Below are 25,051 nucleotides of genomic sequence, written 5' to 3'. Positions count from 1 at the left end.
TTTACAGGGGTGGAGGCTGAAGATATTAGGGTTAGGTTTTGAGATAAGGAGCTTAAATAGTGTCCAAGACCCTAAAATAGAGTTATGATCTGACTGGAGTACGCCCAGCGTACATATGGTACGCATGGCGTACTCCGAAGAACATTCGCGACCATCCTGGTCAGTACGCCCAGCGTACTCCAAGGTACGCCCAGCTTACTACCTTCTTCACTAGTACGCCCTGCGTACTCTTTGTGTACGCCCCGCGTACTCGGCTAAGCCTGAAAACCACAAAAATTTCGAAGACCATAACTTCTTCGTTATAAGCCCGATTCCGACGATCCTTATATCCACTGAAAGGTGACGAGAAGCCCTACACTTCTAACAAATCAAACCTTTCTTAAGACCTTCCAAACAAAAATACATTTTCCACAAAAGCCCAAACTGCCACTTTACCGAAATACCCCTAGGCTCCAAAACACCAACCGAACACCCGGATCACTTCTAATACATCACCCACACCCAAATGAGCTTAGATCTTACCTTCACAAGAACCATAATCCCTATAATGACCGACCTTCGAGCCACAGCCTCAAACTAGGAGTCAATTCGGAACAGATCGTTACACTTCTTCATCTCTCCCAATTCGTCTGCCACATCGCAACTCCTTTCTTCTCCTTGAAATCAAAAAACAGATTTGTCATAAGAAAAAGTAAATGCATAAATTGATTAAGGAGTGTATGGAAACATTAATGATGGGTGTGATTTTTCTGGTGTGGAGACACTGAACAACGTTGGTGATAGAGGAGTCTACGGAAACGATAAACAACGTCGTGATTTCTAAGGTGCGAAAACAATAAACATCAGTGATTTTCTAGTTTGTGGAAACAATGATTGTAGTCATCAATTTCTGGGATTTGGAAACGATGCACAATGATGGTGTGTCTTAAGATTTAGGGAGGATTCATCCATACAAAGGCAGCTATGCACATGAGGATCGATTTAGGAAGAGGAACACACACAAGGATTATGTTATCTAGATACAAAGGCAGACATCAAAAAATCAAATACAAGTGCTTTTAGAGCTCTTTCAAAGAGCTAGAGAGAGAGAGAGAGAGAGAGAGAGAGGTTTATCAATTTGGATTCTAGCATTTGGCGAAGTACAATTTAGGAATTCTTTGTATCGAATTTTCCAATTCAATGCATTGCACATCTTTTAGAAGCTTGCAATGCAAACTTGATTTTATGATGTAAAGCTTATATGGATTGCTTAGTTAGAAGAAATTACTCACTCCAAATCAAGTTAGTCCTTGATTCTATTTTTCAGACATTTTGGAAACCGAATTTTATAACTTATTTGTTGTTAACTCTTCTTATAAAAGATGAATATGACTTTATTAGTTTAAACTAGATGTTATGTTGTTCTTTGCTGATTTTTTCATTTATCTGTAGTTAACTCTTTGTATAAATGATGAATATGACTTTATTAGTTTAAAATAAGATGGTGTGTTGTTCTTTGCTGATTTTTTCATAAGGCAGGACAGAATCATGGAAAAAGATAAGGACGGTACCAGCGGTACCACCCAGACACGATAACTCAGCCATTGGTTTCGTCGGGTTCGTGGCTTCACATTTGAAAAATGGGTTGGTGAACTCGTTGGTAAATTTAGAAACTAAGGACCATTGTATTGTTTTTTGTGTTAGCTTTCCAAAAGATTCCCTCCAAGGAGTAATGCATGTGACTAGAGTTAATGCATATAGTTGTCACTCTTAAATTGCATTTGGGCTTTGACTTTGACTACATTGATACGAGTTCCTGTTTTTTTTTTTTTTACTTTTTTAGTTTACAAATTTATTTACTTTATGGTTTTGTAGTATTTTGCCATATTATATATAGATGAATAAATAATTCATTCATTTGTAGTGTTTTTACTCTGGAAAATTTTATATTTCATTTGATTCGTTTAGTTACATTCAATGGATTCCCGGGGCAAAGCTAAACAAACCGGTTATAATAAAAAACGCAAATCCACACAAGGCGGTTCAAGTCAAGATATTTCATTTTCTTTTCAAAATTTTCAAAATCCAAACTATCAGCAATACCAAAACTACCAACAAAACCAAAACTATCCACAACAATATTTCCCGGTGCAACAATCTTACAACACATTTAGACTTCCAGAGGAAAATAAGAGTTATAATCCATGGAATCAATTTTCTCAAAGGGTTCCAGAAACCCAATTCCAATCTTCTCAACCCGAGAATTTCCAGTTCCGTGATGCTCAGAATGAAGAATCTGGCAGTTCTAATGACGACCCGGCTCTCGAAAGAAACGAAGAAGAAACCAGCGAGGAGTTGTGTAACACTCTAAAATCTCAAACAAAATTTTCAAATTTCAAAGACTCCAAACAAACATAGTTTAGTACTTATCAAGCCAATGTGAATTTTTCCCAAACATAGAACATCAGAAATTATTTATTAAATATCCCAGAATCCTCGTAAACACAAATCACAAAGTTGGTGCGTACAATCATGTCGGCACCTTCCCGCGATCCTGAGATGTACCTGAAACACATTTTACACAAACAATGTAAGCACAAAGCTTAGTGAGTTCCCCAAAATACCACACACACAAATAATTAGCCTCTCATGGCTATATCTCGATAAGGACCCTCCGGTCATGTGCCTCAGTGAAGATCCTCCGGACTCACGGCTCGGTATGGACCCTCCGGTCCTGTGTCTCGGTGAAGACCCTCCGGTCTCACTACTCGGTATGGACCCTCCGGTCATAAATCAATATAAAAACAGAGTAATATAGTAGCATAATTCACAAAGATAGAATGCAATAATATCACATAGCTCAGTATAAGCACATAAGACCCTCCGGTCAATAACACAAATAAGACCCTCCGGTCGCACAGTAATTACCACTCAGGTAAGTATAGTGAGAAGACTCACCTCGTAAAGTAAAGCAAGTATATCCCGCACCCGAACTGTCGATTTAGACTCCGCCTAACATATATTGCATATAGCTCTAATTAATATTTGATATTAACAAACCCTAAAAGTTGTTAGGCTAGGCTTTTATACTAATCTCAGAAGGGTAAAAGACTATTTCACCCCTCCATGTCGTCCAAGGTCCACAATTTGACTAAAACCCTAAAAGTCAACGGAATTCAACACCCAGCGCGTACGTTGAGCGTACAGTCTTTTGCGTTGGGCGTACAACCGCCCATGCATGCAACGAGGGTGGCTGAGCGCTACACTGCGCGTAGCTAGGAGTACGCTCGGCATACGTCCCAAACTCACTTTTCTCATTCTCCTGGTCTTAATCTGTTAAGACCATAGATACAATCTCAGATCTGGTCTGACTAGGGTCTATTACTTCACAAAGTTGGTGACTTTAAGCCTTAGCATGGCTGGTCAAGTCTAAAACTCATAAATTCTCCTCCTTTACTCACAAAAGTCCTCATATATAATGCATGGGGAGATATTGACGATCAAGATCTCATTTTTATGAGTCCAAACGACTAGAAACAGCAAAATGGACATATGTTATGCTCTGGAGTTCATCAAACTCATAAAGCTTCAAGCTTTGGGGACATAAACCCTAAAAATGGAACACAACATGAATTAATCAAAAGAATGATAAAGCTTTGAGCTTAATAACTCTAAATGATGCACCAACCACAGGGAAACTCAGATCCAAAAGCTTGGGCATCAGTTCTTCTTCCTTCAAAGCTCCTTCTTCACAAAAGAATCCCACAAGATCACTCAATAAGCCTCAAATGCTCATATAAGCTATGAAAACGAGATTTAGGGTTTGAGGGGAATTGAAGACAGGAAATGGTGGCTAGAAATGAGGTCATCATGTTCCTTAAATAGGGACACACAACACAGTTAGGGTTTACACTATGAGCCTAGTACGCCCAGCGTACCCTCTGGTACGCCCCACGTACTAGGTGGCCTTCGCGTCCATAATACGCACATGAGTACGTTAAGCGTACACATGCGTACGCCCCGCGTACTCATCTACCACCTTTTTCTCATTTAAGGGCTTTTTTTTACAAATCAATAAAAGTAAGGGTCATCAATACATACCTTATTTTGGGATGTTACAAGTTGCAACCCGTTGCTGAGAAAAAATGCAACTATACACATCGCCAGAAGCGAAAGAACTGGGTGGAAGGCGAAGAGTTGCCTTTGACTAGGGCATATGTCGTTGTTTCTAAAGATAAACAACGCGGAAATCAACAAAGGTTCAATGCATTTTGGGAGAGGGTTCTAGAGCTTTTTAGTGTTCAAATGGGAGCTTCAGATCGGTCACGACACCAAGTAAACTCAAAATGGAAAGACCTCCAAAAGAAATGTAATGCTTTCAACGGCATCTATAACCGTAAGATGAATAGTATGGCTAGCGGGAGATCTGAGGCTGATGTTTTACAATCTTCACTAAGCGAGTATCGGAGGACTATTAACCAGAAAGGTTTTCCTCATCAACAAGCTTGTGAGTGGTTGAAAGACAACGTGAAATGGGCATTTGTTACAAAAGCGGGTGAAGAATCCCCACCTCCTTCTTCAAAACGAACCAAAACATCTTCATCCAACGCCTACACATCTGATCCACAATATCCTCCTGGATTCTCCCCCCAACAACAACATTCGTTTAGTGTTGAAGACTCACCGCCTCAGAGAAAAAGAAAAGGAAAGAAAGCGGCATCGACATCATCAATAGAAAATGACATGTTTGATCTCGTCAAACAAATTGCCGACATCAATACTGCAACCGAAACACAGGCGGAACAAACACAAAGGTACCGGGAACAAAAATTGTGCATTCTCGAAGCTAATGAAGAATGAAAAGCTCAATTGTTGGATCGGGAGATAGAGAACCAAGATATGGAGTATTTTCTCCAGTCGCATGATCGTTTGACTAGATGTATTTTGTGCACGATGCTTGAAAGGAAACGACAAATTGCAACTAAGTATGGTTGAGAGTTAGAGAACCCATGAAGTTCAAAACGTCGACATCATTTGACTGGAGAATCTTTCTCTTTATTATTATGTTTTTTATTTTTATTTTTATTTTATTTTCATGTTCATTTTTATTTTGTTTTTATTTTTCTTTTTATTAAGATTCTCTATATGTATCATTGTTTCATTATATATATATATATATATATATATATATATATATATATATATATATATGTTTGTTTCATTTTCTCTCTATCTTTTCTCTTTTTTTCAAAATAAATACAAACATTCGGAAAATAATAATCAAAGTTAACGATGATAATTCATCATCTGATGATGAACTTATCAACAATAATTTGTTACATGTATTGTCTCGTACTGCACAACCACTTCTTCAGAATAATGCTAGTTCAAACAACAATCAAAGGAGAAACACAATCCACAGAGATCGTTTAGAGGCTGAACGATTGTTGATCCGACATTATTTTGCAGACGATTCAACCTATGGTCACGCACAGTTCCGCAGAAGGTTTCGTATGAGCAAAGGTTTGTTTATGTGACTTGTTGGTGACCTGGAGACGAATTATCCTTATTATCAAACAACATGGGATGCAACAAATTAAAGAAGTTTCAGTGCACTACAAAAATGCACATCAGCAATACGTCAATTAGCGAAGGGTTATAACCCAAACTCATTAGATGAGTATCTAAATATGTCAGAAAGAACTTCTCGTGAAGCTCTTGAAAACTTTTGCTACGGTGTTGTCCAAATGTATAAGGCTGAATATTTACGTCGTCCAACATCCACTGACATTCAACTTTTATATGAAGCACATGAAGCTAGACATGGGTTCCATGGAATGCTTGGTGACATTGACTGTACACATTAGAATTAGAGGAATTGTCCAACGTAATTGAGACGCCAATACATGAGGGGTGAGCATAGCGGTGACGTCACAAGATTTATGGTTTTTGCATGCATTCTATAGTGTAGCCGGTTCTAACAATGATTTAAACGTCCTCTACCAATCACTGATGAGAAATATCATGGAACAGGACCCGATTGTTCATTTTATCTGAATGGTGAACACTACAAACATGGTTACTATCTTGCAGATGGAATATATCAATCATGGGTTGTATTTGTGAAGGCATATCCATATCCAGTAGCCGACAAAAAAGATACGGTTCAAGGCGGCACAAGAATCAACAAGAAAAGACATAGAACGTGCTTTTAGGGTCCTTAAAAGACGTTGGGACATATTAAAAATGTTTGTACAAGCTATGACGGTGAAGAAAACAAAAAATATAATGTACGCTTATATAATATACTACACAATATGATATTAAAAGATGAAGGTGTTGTGATATCTCCTATGTATCAACCCGATCCCCCCACTGACGAAGTTAATGACCAAGAAATAATACATGAATTGCGCAAGGCTGAAACCCACCACCAACTTCGATCTGATCTTACTGATCACATTGAAGAACTCTAGATAAAGCTTGCAACTTGATTATTGTCGAATGTTATTGGGGTGTTCTATCTTTTGGATCTAGATTTTGGACTTGTTTTGGTGTCATGTATGGGTTCAAGGTCATACTTTCACCATTTTTCTTATCAAGAATAGTGTAGGACATGAACAGGACATGCATGTCTATAAATTTTCAGTTTTTATGAGTTCTTTTTTAGTATATTGGACTTCTGTAAAGTTTAGTATTTTGGCTCAACGGATTAAGAGCCTAACCAAAAAGTTAGTTATGTGAACAATGTATGTGCCTAACCAAAAAGTTATTTATGTGAACAATGTATGTTGAGTGTAGTAGGGGTGAGGAAATTTGGCTATTTTGTCTTTTAGTGCTATATTGAGTGTAGATAAGCTACGCGGAGCGTAGTTAAATATCTACGTTCCAACTCTAAATAATAACTAGTTAATTTTAATTATATGATTTAAATTATGTTGTCTTTTTTTAAGTGTATTTTTTATTATTATGTTATTTTATAAGTATCCTGTATTTTTTTATTTGTAGTGTGGTTTTTTAATTAAATGTTATTTTTAATATTATTTTAGATTTTTTTTCAAATTAGCAAAAAACATCAAAAAAATGTTATGTTTTATTTACTTTATATTTTTTAATTTAATTAAATAAAAAAACAATATTATACGTTACTTTTAATATTATTTTAGAATTTTTTTTTTTAATTAGCAAAAAGTAATGAAAAAAATTATTTTTTGATTTAATTTATATTTTCTAATTTAATTAAATAAAAAAAACATCATACGAAAATTGGTTTCAATGGGTTGGAAAAGATAGGGTTTTTATATATTTTAGGTTGGAATTGACTCCCTACACCCTAATAGGAATGGCAACGGCAGGTTTCCGGGCGAAGTATTGTTTCCCAAACCTTTTGCGATATCTTTCGGGTATTTTATCAAGGCGCCCCATCAAGTTTTGGGTTTTCGCATCAGGTTTCAGGTATTTTATCGGGTTTACAACAAATCATAACTAAATTTTTATTCCGTTCTAAGATACCTGATTTTTTATAAAAAAAATACATGTTCTAGCCTAACTTTTAAATTACAAATAAGATGAATCATTTTAATAAAATAAACTAGACATTATATTAAAAATTATTTGATTTAAATTTAATGTAATACATCAAAACATAAAAAATAACCATTCACATCAGATTGTTAATAAAAAATTATCAGAACCTAAGTAACTATTATGAAGATTATTTATTAAAAGACTTTCATGTTAGCTCCTTATATAAAAACTCGATATTAAGGGGTATTTTTATTCGGAGCTACTGACGAAGTTATCATAACGGCAGGAAAAAAGAATATTATAAAGGAAGGTTGGATTGGTCTTAAAGTGGCTGTAAACATGAAAAGAAAACAAAAATACCAGTTGTGTTGCACAAGTAATAACAAAACGACAACTAAAGGTTTCACAAAGTTTTAACATTGCATCACAAGCTAAGCAAATACGATGAATGATGATACTCAAATGAAAATATAGCTAATCGAGCTTTATATTATGACATTAAAACAACACTCCTAGTATTAAAACATTACTATAACATAACTAAAGTATTAGCACATTACTATAACATAACTGAAGAAAATTTATATTATTACAACATTTACATCTATCACAACTCCTAAAGAAGCCAAAAGATTCAAACTTCATCAGAATCAAGAATCCAATCAACAAAACTGTTCTGCAATAAATACACAAAATTATTTGTAGCATACAATATATACCATTTAGATAATCATATCATTATTGTTCTTCTTTCCCTCAATGCAAAGGATATGTATACCAACAAATATTATGCCAAAGGGTATACACCGAATTCTTTGGATATAATTCTTGACAAAGAATATCAACAAAAAATCCGATGTATACTCCTTTGGTATAGTATTAACAAGGTATCATTTGTAATAGCATCCTGAACTACAAAGGTAATAATAAAATACTCATAGAAGCTAACACATGGGTATGAGTCAGATCACATGTACACATCAAGGTTAATCAGACAGGGATAACTGTGTAAAAAAATGATATCTTCATGCACATCCCACATGTAAAAACTTATAAATCATCAAATTCAAAAACTCATCTTTCAAAAAGAAATCATAATAGCCTCAGACCGTCCTAGTTCATGATTTTCAACAATTTTGCAAGTATAAAACATGCATTTCAGTCAACCATTAATAAAAACTATCATCACTGGCCAACAAATTGGATAAAAATATATTTTTTGACTATAATTATGTCTCAATATCTGAAATTTAGAATAAAAAAAAGGAAAACAGATTCGTGAAAAAAATTGAGAGTATCGTAAGGGCAAAATATATAAATTAAAAAATGTTGGGAAATTATAAGAAAAAAAAAAAGGCATCAGATCTTCCTATTCAGAGTAAGAATCAAGATACCCACATGAATGCAGGTATTCAACTCGATAAAATCACATCATTTGGCCTGTATATCTTCGAATTCCCATTGAAAATAAAGCTGAAGAATATAAAAGAGAGCAAAAAAATCAAAACGACATGAGAGTTTCAAAGTAGAGAATAAATAAGAAAGAGGAAGTTGGAGAACAAAAAGGCAAAAATCAATGGCTTGATCGAACTAAGGAAGGTGAAGACGGCGCCAATAGATTAGGGTTTTACAGGTTGTGATGGTGAGTGAGATGAGTAGTCGTTTTATAGGGCGAGATTTGTTCGCGAAGGGTTTGATGCTCCTTTTTTGTATTGACAATATGTGGGTGGAGAATTTGATCCAACGGACAAGATTGAAGCTAATCATGGATAGTTGACCGAAGCCCATTCAAACATTGGGCCATTTGGTATCAGTCTCGACATGTGTTAGGTTTCCGATACAAAAGTTTTTAAATATTAATATATGCGGGATTTTTAATTATGGTAAAAAGAAAAATAAGAGTCACCACCCCGTTTTGGTTTTGTTTTTAAGTTTTTTATTTAACTTTTTTTCTCTTTTCTATTACAATGAAATTGCATTGTTTTTTTATTTTATTTTATTTAAACGACGTATAATATTAAATAAAAGGCTGTGCAACTAGCAAGGTTAGAGCAAACTACAAAATATTAATACAAACATTGAAGACACTTACAGGAGAACGACACCATACATTCCAATTGAGACTATTAAGATTGGTGTGATGCTTGAACCGATTAAAAGATATAAGTTGAATTTCATTTGTCGTCCTCATAGGAGAATATTTTTTCTTCTTAAAGATGAGGGATTTCGTGTCTTCCAAATTATCCAAATGATAGAATATATCAGCTACAGTTTCATCTTTTTATGATTATTGCTAAGCCCATTGCATGATAACGACAATAACGTATCAGGCGTATTCATGGGTGGAGATGGTAAAAAACTTGACCAACTATAGAACCGTCTACATACTTCTCAAGAGAAGAAGCAATTGAAAAAAAATATATATATGATATGTGTCTTCATTTGTATTCAAACAGAAAGTGCAAGCAGAGGATAAGGATGACAAAAAGCCTCATACCCGATGGGAAACCCGAAATCCGCATCCATTTTGACTGAGGAATCCCCAAGTTGACCGGTGATGTGGAATCCCCGAATATAAAAATAAAAAATAAATAAATAAATAAATGGAGATGGGGATGGGGATAGCCCTAATTCTCGACCCTGGACCTGCCCCTGATATATATTAATATATAAAAATAATACAAAACATATATTTATAGTAAATTCACAATAAATAAAATTTGATCCGGTTAGCCTGAGTCATTAGAAAATTTGTTTATATTTGTTTATATTTTTTATGCAATCTAAGGATATTTTATATTTTGGAAAATCTTTAAACTTACATTTGAAAAATTGAAATTTAGAGTTTTCTTTACGAAAAAAATTTAATATTAAAAGAGGAAAAGAAATTTTTGATTTCCCGTTGGGATCCCCAGTCCATATTTGGGGTGGGGATGGGGTTTATTTATATTCCCCGATATGGATGCGGATTGGAATGAGGATTCATGGATGAGGATGGGGATTAAGATCCCCTATATTCCCCGCCCTCATTGCCATTTCTAGCAGAGGATGACAATTTTACCCCTCTCAATATGAGGTTCATGGCAACTGGAATTCAGTTTAGTAACATGCGCCACATGAAGCAATTAGCCTTGATAGGGACCCATGAAATCCAATAAAACCTCAATTGATCATCACTTGTTATCATGTTCTCCATTAAGGCATAAATCGATCTCACGTTGAAATTATCGCTTTTGTTTGCCATCCACTTCCAAGAGTTAGAAACTTCTGAAAGTTGCACACTAGCCACCAAACTATTTAGGGTAGTTAATTGCCTTAATTCCTCACCATTTTGTGGGTCTCTTTTCCCAGCACTAAGTTCCAGTAGAGCATGAGGCATTAATTCTACCAATAATTTTCAATTTTTTTGAGATTCAATCAAATACAACTTTGGGAAAACATCTTTGAGCACCTCATTACTGAACCATACATGCTTCCAAAAGTGAGTTTTATCTCCAGCCCCAAGTTTTATTTCAAAAAGAGTTGTTTATGGAAATGCTCCATTCATCCAACTCCAAAGTTGGTTTTAACAGTTGATAACCAAATACTCGGAAGCCCCTGTTTTGCCAATGGTTTTCCATCAATTCTATATAAGTGATGCATAGAGGTAATACACAAAGTCTAAAAACTATTAGATTCATATTTTAGACGCCATAACCATTTGGTAAGAAGAGCAACATTCATCGTTTTAAGACAACCAATGTCAAGTCCACCCTTTTAACTTAGTATAAATATTGATGTAATCGTTGTCTTTTATTTTAATTCAAGAACAAGTTTTTCAGTCGATAAAACTTAACCTCTAAGTTATATTTGTTCTTATTGTTTACTTCCCTGTTCGTTCACTTATGTCATATTCTTCTGTTTCATTCAACTTGGTGCCCAATAACAACCTCCCTGTTATCTTTTTGCCTTTGTTCAAATCCGTTTTTTTATCCCTCTTTTGTTTGACTTTATTGTGCACAAAAGGCAAGAGTTGAACTTGCAAGTTTTAGAAATATAACAAAAATCATCAAGCAACAGTAGCTGAGTACCATGATTAAAATATTAAGCTTGTGTCTCAATGGAGCAGATCCAATAACCAAAGGTACGAAAAGAGAGCTATTTGGTAACTTACTACCACCGCCTGCTATGAAATAAAGAATTAGAACACACTTGTTCTTGTTACCCGTATAAATTCAGTTTCACTAATCTTCAAGAAATCACCATACAACCAAGCATAATGAATTTGAAAATCAAAAGCGAAATTAAGAGTCAAGATTATCGATTATTGTCTTTGGCTTAAACATCTCCATTTCCATTTAAGTTCAAAATTTCTTGAACTTTTTGGCACAACAAACAAGCAACATGAATTGCTTTCACAACAATTTCTAAATCTTTGCCGTATTTCTCATTTGGGTGTGATTCAGTCAACACCCAATTGTCATTCTTCTCCATTTCGTAAGACACTTTGGATTTTTGGTCAGATGCGTTTAGACGACAAATGGGGGTTCGGGATTTGGGGTAATTGCGACATGAAAGGAAACCAAGAATTTTACATGGGATTTTAGAGAATCATTGTCGGAAAAGAACAAAGTTTGTGGGATTTTGGTTACCAATTTTGAAACAGAAGTTCACTAAGGCTGGACGGAGTGGGAGCGGGAAATGGGTGAGGAAAGCTTCCCTCTCTCCTACACACCACTCCGTGGGTGAGGGAAAGAGATGGAGGGAGGGGGTGCCGCACTCTCTTCCTTCATGCTATTGGTCAGTTTTTTTTTTTTTTTTTTAATATTTATAAAATTATATACCTACTAAAAAAATATATCAAAATTCATGGTTTTTAATTCCCTACAAAATGAGTATAATATATTTATGAAATATATTTAAAATAAAAAAAAGTGAGGGAAAGGCTTCTCACCCATTCCTTAGCTTTTAGGCGAGGGAAAAAAAATAAGAGAAAGGAAGGTATGGCCCACAAAAAGTGAGGGAAGCTTCTCTTCCACACCCTCCGGTCTAAAGCATTTATGAGGAGAGATGCTTATTAAAATTAGCTTATTTAGCTTAATAAGCTAGATTTTATCCAAACACTCAAAGTTAGCTTCTTGTGGAAATAAACAATAAGCATTTTTTTTTTTTCCTATCCAAACACCCCCTTAATCTAACACCTAGTTTACACACGCACAAACATTTCTCTAAAATAAGATGAATATACAGAAATCATCATAGAAATCCCATTCATTTGGCGATCAATTTCCAGCCGATCTCTAATTGGGCGTTCCAAACTCCAAATTGTCGATCGCAATTGTGAATTGGAACAATTCTATTTGGTAAAAACACATTCCTGTTACTATGACTAAAACTTACGGTGTACATATGCCACTAGCTCTGTCAAGGATTCCAATCGAGCAATGTGAACCAAATGGGCAAGCTGTAATAAAAATAATTTATAATTCATGAATTAGTGAAGATAATGTCTAAAAACGAAATCAAAATTTCCTACTTTTTTCATTTTTCGCAGTCTTGACCAATTCCTATATTTTCCGATTTTGACCAAAAGGAGCCGATTTTTACCTAGTTTGATCGATTCCGAGTTTTTTAACCAACTCTTAATTAGGTGTCTCAGCCATTACCCAATTCCGATTAATCAACCATCTAAACTGATTTTTATCACACTAATCACAGCACATATATCACAGCCAACCACTTAACCCTCAAACTTGTATAGGAAAGACATTCATTTTGGCATCTAGTTTTCTTATGCTTTTGACACATCCATTATTTTCCTCATCGATCCACCTCTATGAAAAAGAGTGATATGGCCGAATAAGTGTATAGATATGTTGGGAGTGCTATGTTTTTTTTGTAGATGATCTTGGCTGGTCAAAAGAAACGCACAAAAAATAATTACAACGGCCAAATGAGATGGAGATGAATACGTGGTCGGTTAATAACTAAAATAACCAAATGCGCTCTATATTGTGGTTGATTTAATTACAACTTACTTTTTCCTCATTCAACATAAAAATTAAAACAGAAAAACCATTAACACTCTTACCGAAACGATTACAAAAAATACAATTTAGAAACTTCAAGATATAAACAAAATCTTTAAATAGAAGCGTGACTAACAAAGGAGCTTCTATAGCTAAACAAAATAAGAACGAATAATGTTATAATGTTAGAACCTAAAGATTCAACCAATATACATCACCAGCTTCCAGAAACGGTCCTTTTACAAATTTTTAAAGCTCCAATAAAATAACCTTCTTCACACCTACACTCCACTTCACGTAATTCTTAAATACAAACACGTTAGATAATGAGCCAATGGCGTATGTTCATCCAATGACTATACATGCTACTACTGGTAAAGGAAAACAAAATATGGAAGAAACATAAATTCAATCTCAAGAATTTTATCAACAGCCAACTTTTGAAATGTCTATGAAGATGCCAAAAGAACAAAAACAAAACATTGTAAATGCAGACACATATATACCCACAACAAACGAATAGACATCAGATTCTCTTATAAAAATGTCAATCTTCATAAATGAAGATATACATCTAACAAAAAGAATCAGATGTCTACTCATTAATTGTAGTATCGTGTAACATGTATACCCCTTAACCTAATTTACCAATAAAAAAGCTAACTCTCGCTCATATTTCGAATATAGAAATGATGATCTACATCAAGAATCAGAAGATTTGGAAAAAAAAAAAAAAAAAAGTGGTATATTGTCAGATCACAAATTTTCATCAATATGTTATCAGACAGGGATAACTGTGTAAATATATGATCTCATCATTCAAAATCCACTTACCCTTAACAATCAATATCTCAATCAAATCAATTAAATTTAGCATTTGATAAAAAAAAATTGAATAAAAATGAAAATAGCCTCAGACCGTCCTAGTTCATGATTTTCAACAATTTAGCTAATGTAAAAACTAGCTTTCAGTAAACCATAATTATAAACTGTCATCAATGGCCATAAACAAATGAAAATCGATAGTTCTATTGTGCTTTTGCACATCATTTTGAATATCAAAACGAAACAAAACGAATGTTTCGGAAACGGATTAGAGAGCAGAAAAAAGAAGAAGAAAATCGCTGAGAACAAAATGAGAAATAACACGGTTTGTAAAGAAATCAACAAATGTTGATTAGAGGATCAACGGAATATGAACAAAAAGGAAGACTATCTTAGACTGAAAAGGGTAGATGCGAGATGGAATGAATTTTTAGGGTTATGAACGCTCGTTTTATAGCTTGCCGATTTGCGTTGCGCAGTGCTGGAGATTGATCAATGCTCACGCCGTAGTTGACCTAAGCGGCTAAGCCCAGTGAAGCTTTGGGCTTCCATTAGAATATAACTATATAAGTATTTTACACTCAAAAGTCCAATCCATAACTGATTAATAGTGTTAAGGAATATTTATTTTAGTTTTGTAGATTTTCTTTAACTTTGTGAAAAGAAATATATTAGAATCAGTTAAAATAAATCAAGATCTTGAAGTTGATATTATAAGTTTTATCGTATCGGAAAACATAATTTCATGAATTTACGATCATTATTTGCAAATTTTAGATTATTTTGTGAGAATTTGAAAATATAATTAAATATGATCAATTTAATAAATAGTTCTATGATGTTTTATATAATTAACTTTACGAGGCAAAGTGATATAAGTGTTGATGTATGATTTGATGACGCCAATACTGGTAAAATTATGATGACATCAGCAATAAATCTATCCAAATTATTCAATAGCTCGTAATAAGACGACATTCGTATACGACATGTAAAATAGGTCGATTAAGAAAACTCATAGTTTCACCAAAATGTGTGGTATTTTTTGACTATTTGGGATAGTTTAGGGTCTACAAAGCATGTTTATTCTAAAAATAAGCAATTTGTTTTTTAGATTTAATTTAGATAATTGATTATGAATCTTATTATTATCAATGATGATCTTCTACGGTTACGGTTGAGAAATGAAGCTTATTTTCTACTCCTTATAAGTATTTCGGTTTCTTTGCTTGTTAAACAAGTTTTCAATTATTGATTATGAATTCAACTTTATGGTTATATTTTCGTTCTTTATGTTTTTGTTGGTTGTACTTTGTCATTTAATCTTATAGCTCTTCGTCAGTTTCGTAGAATTTCATATATATCATTTTCAACATCAAAATATTCTATTTCGCAAGCCTAACTTCAGAATACCATATGTACCCTTTATAAGTTTTTAGTACACCATATTTGTTAAATCTTGTTTTTTAATATTTTAAAAGCATTTATTGTAATTTAGAATCATTATACTATATATTAAAATTATCCATCCTTAGCTTGGCTAAGAATTTGACAAAAATGGTCCTCCATTTAATGATATATGTTCAATTACATCTCTTTTTTAATTTTTGTCTTTTGTGTCATTATATGGATTGTTGGTGGACACGTGGGGTGGCTATCTACCAGGGTTAGCAGCACCGCTTCCTTCCTAAGTGATACGTGTTCCGTACACATGAGCACCCACTGCACCAAATATCCATTCATGTCGCAGGCTGCTTTTCCAAACTATCCTCTTAGGAAATCCACCGCCTAGCGCCCATAACACTGCCTCTTCTTACCCACTTTCTCTACATGCTCCCCACCGCCTCTAACCCTCCATCTCTCTCTAAACTCATCGGCTTCAGAGAGATCACAGATTCGATCTCCACCGTATCTACCTTCGATCAAAGAGTTTATAGGTTTTGAAGGGCTACGAACGGAGGCCAGACATATCCACCATCACCGACGATTGATCAACTTCCGATTCACTTTTTCGGCCGCTTAACTTTCCAAGCAACAAGATTTCTCAATCCTTTTCAACTATCCATCTAATTATCACGTTATCACGCTCATATAACGGAACCCTAGAATCGACTAACATGTTATATCATTCAATTAGTGTTTAAATATCGTCCATTTCAGCATATCTTCCTCTTCTACTGAGTCATCAGACTTTCCGACATCAATTGCTAAGTGTAGTCGCCTCCGGTTACAAGAAACTTCAACACCGCCTCCAACACTTAAGAACTCAGCTCGATCATCTCCCCTCACAACAGATGCTTCGCCCTCACTTCGCCGTTTTTGCAAACCTAAATTCACCAGATCTTTACCCTCGCTTCTATTATTACCCTCACTTCCATTACGTTGCTCTGTGAGGCCGTCCATGGCGAAGACAGATTGAAACCAAAAGAAAAGTCGCTGACAAGGTTGTTGTATTTCTTGCAATAGGTTTGTTTTTCGATTTCATTCTCTAAACCTCACACTCTATCTCGATTTGTATGTTTTCTGGCCCTAATTTCAGTCACTGAGTTGAAAGAAGGCAGTCGGCATTTCTTTCTCTACTTCTCATTTTTTTTTCTTTTCTGTGTTCGATGTTGGAATACATGAATATACATGCCGAATTTGATCAATCACTTAACCTGCATCTACCATCCTAATTATTGCTTGTGTTGACATAAAACTGTCATCATAATTCTGAATAACCATAGATTTTGCTTTGAACTATATAATTTGACACCAGATGACCCATTTTTGACAGATGAACACAACGGTTCCCCTTCAAACAAAAATTGGACGCCAAATCCAATACCTCAGTATTACTTTAACGTAAAAACTTTTGATTTCTTCCCTCAAACTTTTGATAAGTGCTAACATTTTTTATTGTGTGTGTGGACTTTGAACAGGTGGGTTATGTGTAACTGAATGGGGAAAAATTTTCTTGAAAGTAAATCTTCTCAAAGGGAACAATTTTAACATTGCTAGTTGGTTTGGTTTTAGAACTTGATTACAACATCCATTCCTTTTTCTGGATGATAAAAAGTAAGTACAGAAAAAGATTTTGAAAACGACTCCAATTTTCAATTGTCAGAGTAGTAACTGCTCAGGGACATATATTTGGAACTTGATTTTTCAAATGAAACAACTGAAAAGTCACTTAGACTTACTTGAAGTTAGTACCAACATATTAACTTTTGCATACATCTATTATAAAATGCTTTTATGAGACTTTCTCCTGTTCAGGTAGGAGATGTCATTGCCTTCCAATTTTTCCCAAGAATTGTAGTTATTATATATTTAATTTATATTTTTTTATTTACTGTTTTCGGATTTTTTTTATTTCATTTGATCAATTTAGTGTTTTCAGCTTTTGATTGTAAAACTAAGAGAATATAAGTGAAAGTAAAACTTAACCCCTCACATTATAATTTTTTTTTAACTTTCTATGTTTGGATACTTGGTTGCTTAGTAAATCATAGCATGCTAATTCTTTTTATGTTTTCTTGGTTTACTTGATAGGTCAAGGTAGTTATGTTGTTTGCTGGTGGATTTATCCAAAAATTTCCATCTTTTGGATTTTTTTGACATGGGTTTAATGAAAAATTCTATAATTTTTCTCTATATAATGTTACCCTCTGTTCTCTTGGCATGTTTTTAATTTCTTCATTTTTTTCAGTAATCAAGAAAGGTTACTGTTTGATTTTGGAGAGCTAGAAGAAGCTATTATGCGTGAAGAGTATTACACCGAAGTCTTTGGTAGGATGGTGGTAGAGGTAAGAACTCAAACCTTAGGAAAGTAAAGTGAACGAAAATGTGAGTCGATGGTTTTACTTATTGGGGTATTAATTAGAACATGGGCTATTGAGAGTAACATTTGCTTTCCATTTTCAGAGAGGTGCTTACATAGTTGTTACATTTTCCTCTGTTAAAAAGATGTTTAAATTACATGTCACTCATGAGGTTGTACCCCTATGACACATTCCATTCAATTGGTTGAGGTTACTGCACCTGTATCAGCTGAAAATTACAATGAAGTTGCAACTTCGGTCTCATCATTTTGTTAATATCTTACTTTGTAAGTTCTTTTTTAATTTTTCGATTAATTGCTATTCGTATAAATGATGTTCAAGTTTAAGTGAAGGCTGATTTATAAAATGGTCAGATTTAATGTTAAAAGCGTCATCTACCCGGTTTACTTTGTATTACATCAAAAAAAAGGCTCTCCCATATTTGGAATCTTGAAAACTATGAAAATTTGGTAGTACCCATGGATTCATACTTCAATCCAACCAACATTTAGTAAATTAGGCTTATGATCGATTGATATTATGTATTAATTGTTAGGTGCAATATAAATGCAGGTTTGATGGAACTTTGGTGGTTGCCATAGATTTATGCTTCAATCCAAAGAAGATTTACCAAATTAGGCTTATGATTAGTTGTCATTGTGTATTAGCCTTACCATAAACTTTTTTTCCTTTTATTTATTTATTGGGAATGAAGGTGGTCATAATCACAGAGAATCGAAGCTTTACTACTTATGATCACATTATATGGTATGGTAGGGTTTGAATTTTGTTGGTAACATGGGCTTAACCCCATTTAAATATAACAGACAATGCCGGCTTCCGACCCCCGCAAAGCGGGGGACACTTCTCTAGTTATAATTATAAGAATGGTTGGAATACCCATGTATCTATTTTGCAAAAAACATCGATCATTAAATTGGATATCAAAAATGTAACGTCTCAAAAATACTAAGTGAATTTTTTTTTGTTTTTAAGTCAATCAAAACCAGCAATCATTCATTTCAAAACTCATCAAAGTATGAAAACGAAATAAATATCATAATACAAATCATGTCATAAATGCGGAATACTGGATAATGCGATGCAATTACGTCGAGCTCTTCCCCTTGGAAGCGGAAATACCTAAAACCATAAACATAAAAAGCATAAGCACAAGGTTTATTGAATTTCCCCAAAATAAACATTGGGCCTCGCCCGGTACTCTTTAGGCCCCACCCGGTTAACAGGCCCGTCTATAACATATAGCGGGCCCCGCCCAACATATATACAAACACATGCAAAAGTCACAAAGACAACTAGAATCCTACAAACATAATCCAATGGGTCAACATTGGTGCCTTCGACCCACAAGTACAGTGAAGAGGCTCACCTCAATTGGTAACAAATAAATCTCACACCCGATCTACTGGTATAAGAACCTATTCGTACTATACATATCAAAACCAAACCTAATTATTAATTAAGGTAATTACCCCCAACTTAACAAGTACAACACCAAGAACATTCCTTACTTGGGTAAAAGACCATTTTATCCTTCAAAGTCCTAAATCCTCACATTTGACCAAAAGTCAACGATCAAACTCCTATTGACCTACACATGGCGTACATTTATCTTTACGCCCTACGTAAAGCATTGTCCAGGAATCGGGCAAGTAACAGGCTATGCCCTGCGTAACCTAGTTTACACCGTGTGTAACCTCGCTGATTTATCAACTTTCTCATTAAGTATTTAATACCTAAAGACTAAACGTCAAACTCATTGATCTTTGTCTAAGGGATGTCTTGACTGATAAAGTCATCAACTTTAAGCTTTTGCATTGCTTAACAGAGCATGAAATCAAACCTTAGATCCAAAATACTCTATATTGTCTAAAATCTCATGCATGAAAGAATGGGAGTGTCCAAGTTCCCATTTTTATGACTTCACAAACTCATAAATGGCTAGAAATGGCGTTCAATAGTTGTGGAGTAGCTCATACTCACAAGAACCAACATCAAGGGATAAAATACATAAAAAACCACCAACTTAACAAGATCTAACAAATAACCCACCAAGGTGAGTGCTTTTTACTTCGTGAAGAAGTTAGATGAAAAGCAAGGCATTGATCTATAAGTAATAGACTCCCAAGAGATCCTCCAATGGTATCCTTCTTCCAAAAAAAAAGGACAAAAGTATCAAGATCCTCACAAGGTGGTTAGGGTTTCGTTGCTTCTAGAAATGAGGGTGGAGGCTGAGCACGGGGAGGCTCTCAAGGACTTAAGGTCCATTAAATAGGGTCTAAACCCTAAAAATTAGGGTTTGAGCACTGCAGCCTTACGCCTTACATAGAGGCCATGTATGACATGCGTATGGTATTAAACCCCCACATCCAATCTTCTTTTATCCCCTGTATAGGACCATTTTTGAAAAAAAAATATGACAAGGTTCAGACTTAAAATACCTGAAAGACGTGTGTTACAATTTTCCCCACTTGAATCAGAGTTCGTCCTCGAAGTCTGCTACCGTGAATAACTCTAGATAATGCTCTCTCATATTTTCCTCGAGTTCCCATGTCCAATATGAACCCTTCTGGTGCTACCATTGTATCTTCACCAAACCCAATTCCTTGTTTCGCAACGTCTTCGTATTCCTATCGAGGATGGCAACCGGTCTCTCTATATAGTCCACGCGTTCGTCAACCAAAATATCATTCAATGGCACTATTACGGAATCATCAACTAAACATTTCTGCAACCGAGAGACATGGAACATGTTGTGAATCTGATTGGGCTCGTCAGGTAAATCAAAACGGTACACAACCCTGCCGAACCGGGAACAACCTTGAACGAACCAATATACTTGGGGCCAAGCTTTCCCCGCTTCTGAAATTGGATGACACCTTTCCAAGGTGACACATTCAGAAGTACCATGTCACCAACCTGAAACTCGAGATTTGGATTAGTGTCTAAGTCCATAACTATAATTGGTATATACTTGACCCGACCCGACATGGTCCATTTGGGTTGCATGGCACCATGCATTTGGATAGACTAAAATGAGAGAAATAACACTTAAGGTTTATTAATATATTATAAGTTCTAATATATTAATAAGATTATTTAATTAGTGTTGATCAAGAATTAATTAAGTGATCAAAAGAAGACTAATTAAATATATGGGTTGATTGTGTAAATCATCCATACTTATATAGTGGGCTAATGCTCAATGGATTATCAAGTTGGGCTAAAACCCATAGGACGCTCCATGGATGCTCCATGGGGTATTTGAACTCATGGATCCAATGAAATGGAAAGCCATGACAATTAGGGTTTACCCTAATTGTGACTAACTATATAATGTTCATTTTGTTGAAGAAATCGGCCACCAGTGAAACAAGTAAGGGCAAACCGGTTTTGAAGTGTTCTACTTTCTCTCTAAGTTATTCCAAATGCATTTGATGTTGTGTGAACCATTTTGTAACACCCCAAAAATACCGGTTAAAAATTTCATTTTTAATTTAGGTCAAAACATAAAAACATCATTACAAAACATTAATAATAATAATTCATGTCTGAAAACCGGTAATGTCATAGTAATAATTCATAGTACATCCCAGAGATCCATAGTGCGGAAAACAAGAGTGTGTGTGATATGTCGCTACCGCGCCGACTCCTTTCCTTTAGCTGAAAAGGTACCTGAAATCAAAACTGAAAACTGTAAGCACGAAGCTTAGTGAGCTCCCCCATAATACCTCATACCATACAAGCATACAACATACAACATGAAGCTAGGAGTTACGGGCCTCGCCCACACTCACGAAGATACGGGCCTTGCCCACACTCCGCTAGCCGGAAGATACGGGCCTCGCCCACACTCTACTATCTGGGAGATACGGGCCTAGCCCACACTCCACTCTCGGAGAGATACGGGCCTTGCCCACACTCACCCGCTAACCCATAATATACAAGTATCACACAGACAACAAGTATAGACAACTCTATCATACTGGCACATATCATAATCAGCTCAACCAAGAGATACGGGCTCGGCCCACACTCTAATACTAACGTTTCGTCTATACGGGCCGGCCTTGGTGCCTTAGACTCGTTCCTACTAGAAGGAAACTCACCTCGAAATAGCTGCTGGCCTGTGTGGGAATTGACTGTCTGTTGCTACTCCGGAAATCCTCCGGCTATAATTCCCACGAGACACTCAATCAAACACCGCTAACTGACCCTTGGGTAAAATGACCATTTTACCCTTGATCAAGTCAAAAGTCAAAGCCAGAGTCACTTTCAGTTGACCCGACTCGCCGAGTTGGCTCTCCAACTCGCCGAGTCCCTATCCAGTCGATTGTCCTGCAACCCGTCTTTACTCGTCGAGTTGGGCGTTGACTCGACGAGTTCTCCTTCTAAACTGATGTCCAAGTCCTTCATCCTACTCACCGAGTTGTATGAACAACTCGCCGAGTTCATCTTCATCCGATGAACACTTTATGCTGTGACTCGCCGAGTTGTATGAACAACTCGCCGAGTCTGTTCTTAATCTAAGAAGATTGCCTTGAACTCGCCGAGTCAGGGCATTGACTCGCCGAGTTCCTTCATGGGTGAGTTCGGCTTCCAACTCACCGAGTCCACCCAGGACTCACTACTCTACTCGACACAACGAAAAGGGAACAAACTTGGAGACTCGCGACTCGACTCGCCGAGTCAGATGAGCGACTCGCCGAGTCTGCTTCATGCAAAAGCCATATACACGATTTTGCTTGAATCCAGTCCATGCCGTTCATAGATATGGGCTCCTAGGGCCTGGTTTACATGTAAAGTTTCCAACTTTACGTGTAGATCATCACCAATGAAGGTTTTAAGGCTCAAAGTGCACCAAAAGGGGTAGATCTAGGACTTGTGTGCAACATGACTCCATAAAGACAGTAGATCCAAGCTCCAGGGACTGAATAGTGCCTAGATCTAAAGGTTAACAACTTAATATGACCCACAATGCACAAACAAGCTTGGGAAATGGCTCAAGAAGGACCTTCATGAAGCTATTAGGGGCTACAAGCTCAAAAACAGAGAGGAAATGAGCTATACCTCAGGGAAAACGTTGGGATGACACAGAGATGCTTGGCCTCCTTCTCCTCTTCTTGATCTTCTCTTCTTGCTCCTCAACAACTTCAAAAACACACCCAAATACTTCAATCTCTCAAGGAAAAAGGGCAAGGACGATGTTGGGGGCTCTGAGGGTGAATGGGGGCGAGTTTGGGGCGGAATGAGGGATTAAATAGGGTGCAAACCCTTGAAACTTAGGGTTTCATCAAACAGCGGTGACTCGCCGAGTCGCCAACTTAAAACGTGTCCCGGGTCCCGTCCCTACTCGGTGAGTCGGACCTACAACTCGCCGAGTCCAAGGCTAAAATGAAAATACTCAGATGAAATTTACGTACCAGGAACCAGGTGCTACAAATCTCCCCCACTCATTTTAGACTTCATCCCCAAAGTCTACCGCTCGATCCTGAAACAGCTCGGGGTAATGCACCATCATTTCTTCCACCGGCTCCCAAGTCCATTCGAACCCTTGTGGTGTTGTTATTGCACTTTCACTAGCTCCACCCTCTTGTTCCTTAGATCCTTCGACTTCCGATCGAGAATCGTGATTGGGCGCTCAATGTAATTCAGGTTGTCATCAACCTGAATATCCTCTAACGGCACTACCGCCGAATCATCCACGAGACACTTTCGTAGCTGGGAGACATGGAAGGTGCTGTGGATCTGGCTGAGCTCGACTGGCAGATCCAGCCGATATGCCACCTTGCCCACCCGGACTACAACCCTGAATGGTCCGATGAATCTCGGGCCCAACTTGCCCCGCTTCCTGAATCGAATGACGCTTTTCCAAGGCGACACCTTCAGGAGAACCATATCCCCAACCTGGAACTCCAAATCGGGTCGACGTTTTTCGGCGTAAATTTTCTGCCGAGTCTGTGCAGTCTGAAGCCTGCTCCGAACCTGTTGGATCCTATCGGTCGTCTTGAGCACCACCTCGGTGCTCCCCATGACCCTCTGGCCAACCTCACCCCAGCATATCGGGGTCCTGCACCTCCAACCGTACAACAACTCGAATGGCGGACGGTCAATACTCGTGTGGTAGCTGTTGTTGTACGAGAACTCAGCCAAGGGAAGATAAGTATCCCAGCTACCACCGAAGTCTAGCACACATGCCCGCAACATATCCTCCGGAGTCTGGATGGTCCGCTCGCTCTGACCATCTGTCTGCGGGTGAAAGGCGGTGCTAAAATGCAAACGAGTGCCCAACTCGTCATGAAACTTCTTCCAAAACCTGGAAGTGAACCGCACATCTTGATCTGATATCACTGACACTGGCACCCCGTGCCGCGCTACTATCTCCCTGATGTAGATATCGGCCAACCTTTCGGCCGAGATGCTCTCCTGGATCGGAATAAAGTGGGAGCTCTTGGTCAATCGATCCACGATGACCCAAATCGAATCCACTCCACACGCAATCCTGGGAAGCTTCGTGATAAAATCCATCGTGCTATCTTCCAATTTCCACAGCGGAATATCCAACGGCTGCATCTTGCCATGCGGTCTCTGATGTTAGGCCTTGACCTTCCTGTAGGTCAAGCACCGCTCGACGTACCACGCCACATCCCGCTTCATGCAGGGCCACCAATAGTCTAGGCGAAGATCCCGATACATCTTCGTCCCCCCTGGATGAATACAGAATCGGGATTTGTGCGCCTCCTCCATCAAGATCTGGTGCGCGCCTGCATGATACGACACCCACACCCTACGGTGTAGTGTCAATAACCCCCGACTATCATAATCGAAAGAGGTGACTTTACCCACTATTCGCTCACTCTTCCGATGCTCCTCCTTCATAGCCTCCTG

The 25,051-nt window shown here is 36.8% G+C and overlaps 1 long non-coding RNA gene and 5 other non-coding genes across 6 annotated transcripts; all 6 read right to left on the bottom strand.

Moving 5' to 3' along the window:
* Positions 1-7,975: 7,975 nt before the first annotated feature.
* LOC111879709 (uncharacterized) lies at positions 7,976-9,426 on the bottom strand. Its single transcript, XR_006192199.2, has 2 exons — positions 8,905-9,426; positions 7,976-8,182 (listed from the first exon to the last, which is right to left on the bottom strand). It is a non-coding gene; the product is annotated as an uncharacterized LOC111879709 (long non-coding RNA).
* LOC111879720 (small nucleolar RNA R38) lies at positions 8,462-8,543 on the bottom strand. The gene has a single exon (XR_002846218.1). It is a non-coding gene; the product is annotated as a small nucleolar RNA R38 (small nucleolar RNA).
* On the bottom strand, positions 8,607-8,699 carry LOC111879723 (small nucleolar RNA snoR20a). The gene has a single exon (XR_002846220.1). It is a non-coding gene; the product is annotated as a small nucleolar RNA snoR20a (small nucleolar RNA).
* Positions 8,863-8,935, bottom strand: LOC111879722 (small nucleolar RNA snoR64a). Its single transcript, XR_002846219.1, has one exon. It is a non-coding gene; the product is annotated as a small nucleolar RNA snoR64a (small nucleolar RNA).
* A 4,832-nt stretch (positions 9,427-14,258) lies between the features above and the next one.
* LOC111879718 (small nucleolar RNA R38) lies at positions 14,259-14,341 on the bottom strand. Its single transcript, XR_002846216.1, has one exon. It is a non-coding gene; the product is annotated as a small nucleolar RNA R38 (small nucleolar RNA).
* Positions 14,342-14,424: 83 nt separating this feature from the next.
* LOC111879724 (small nucleolar RNA snoR20a) lies at positions 14,425-14,517 on the bottom strand. The gene has a single exon (XR_002846221.1). It is a non-coding gene; the product is annotated as a small nucleolar RNA snoR20a (small nucleolar RNA).
* Positions 14,518-25,051: the final 10,534 nt, after the last annotated feature.

This window comes from Lactuca sativa, chromosome 5 (assembly GCF_002870075.4).
Source record: "Lactuca sativa cultivar Salinas chromosome 5, Lsat_Salinas_v11, whole genome shotgun sequence".
Lineage (NCBI taxonomy): Eukaryota > Viridiplantae > Streptophyta > Magnoliopsida > Asterales > Asteraceae > Lactuca > Lactuca sativa.
This window is presented reverse-complemented; position numbering and strand designations above follow the sequence as displayed.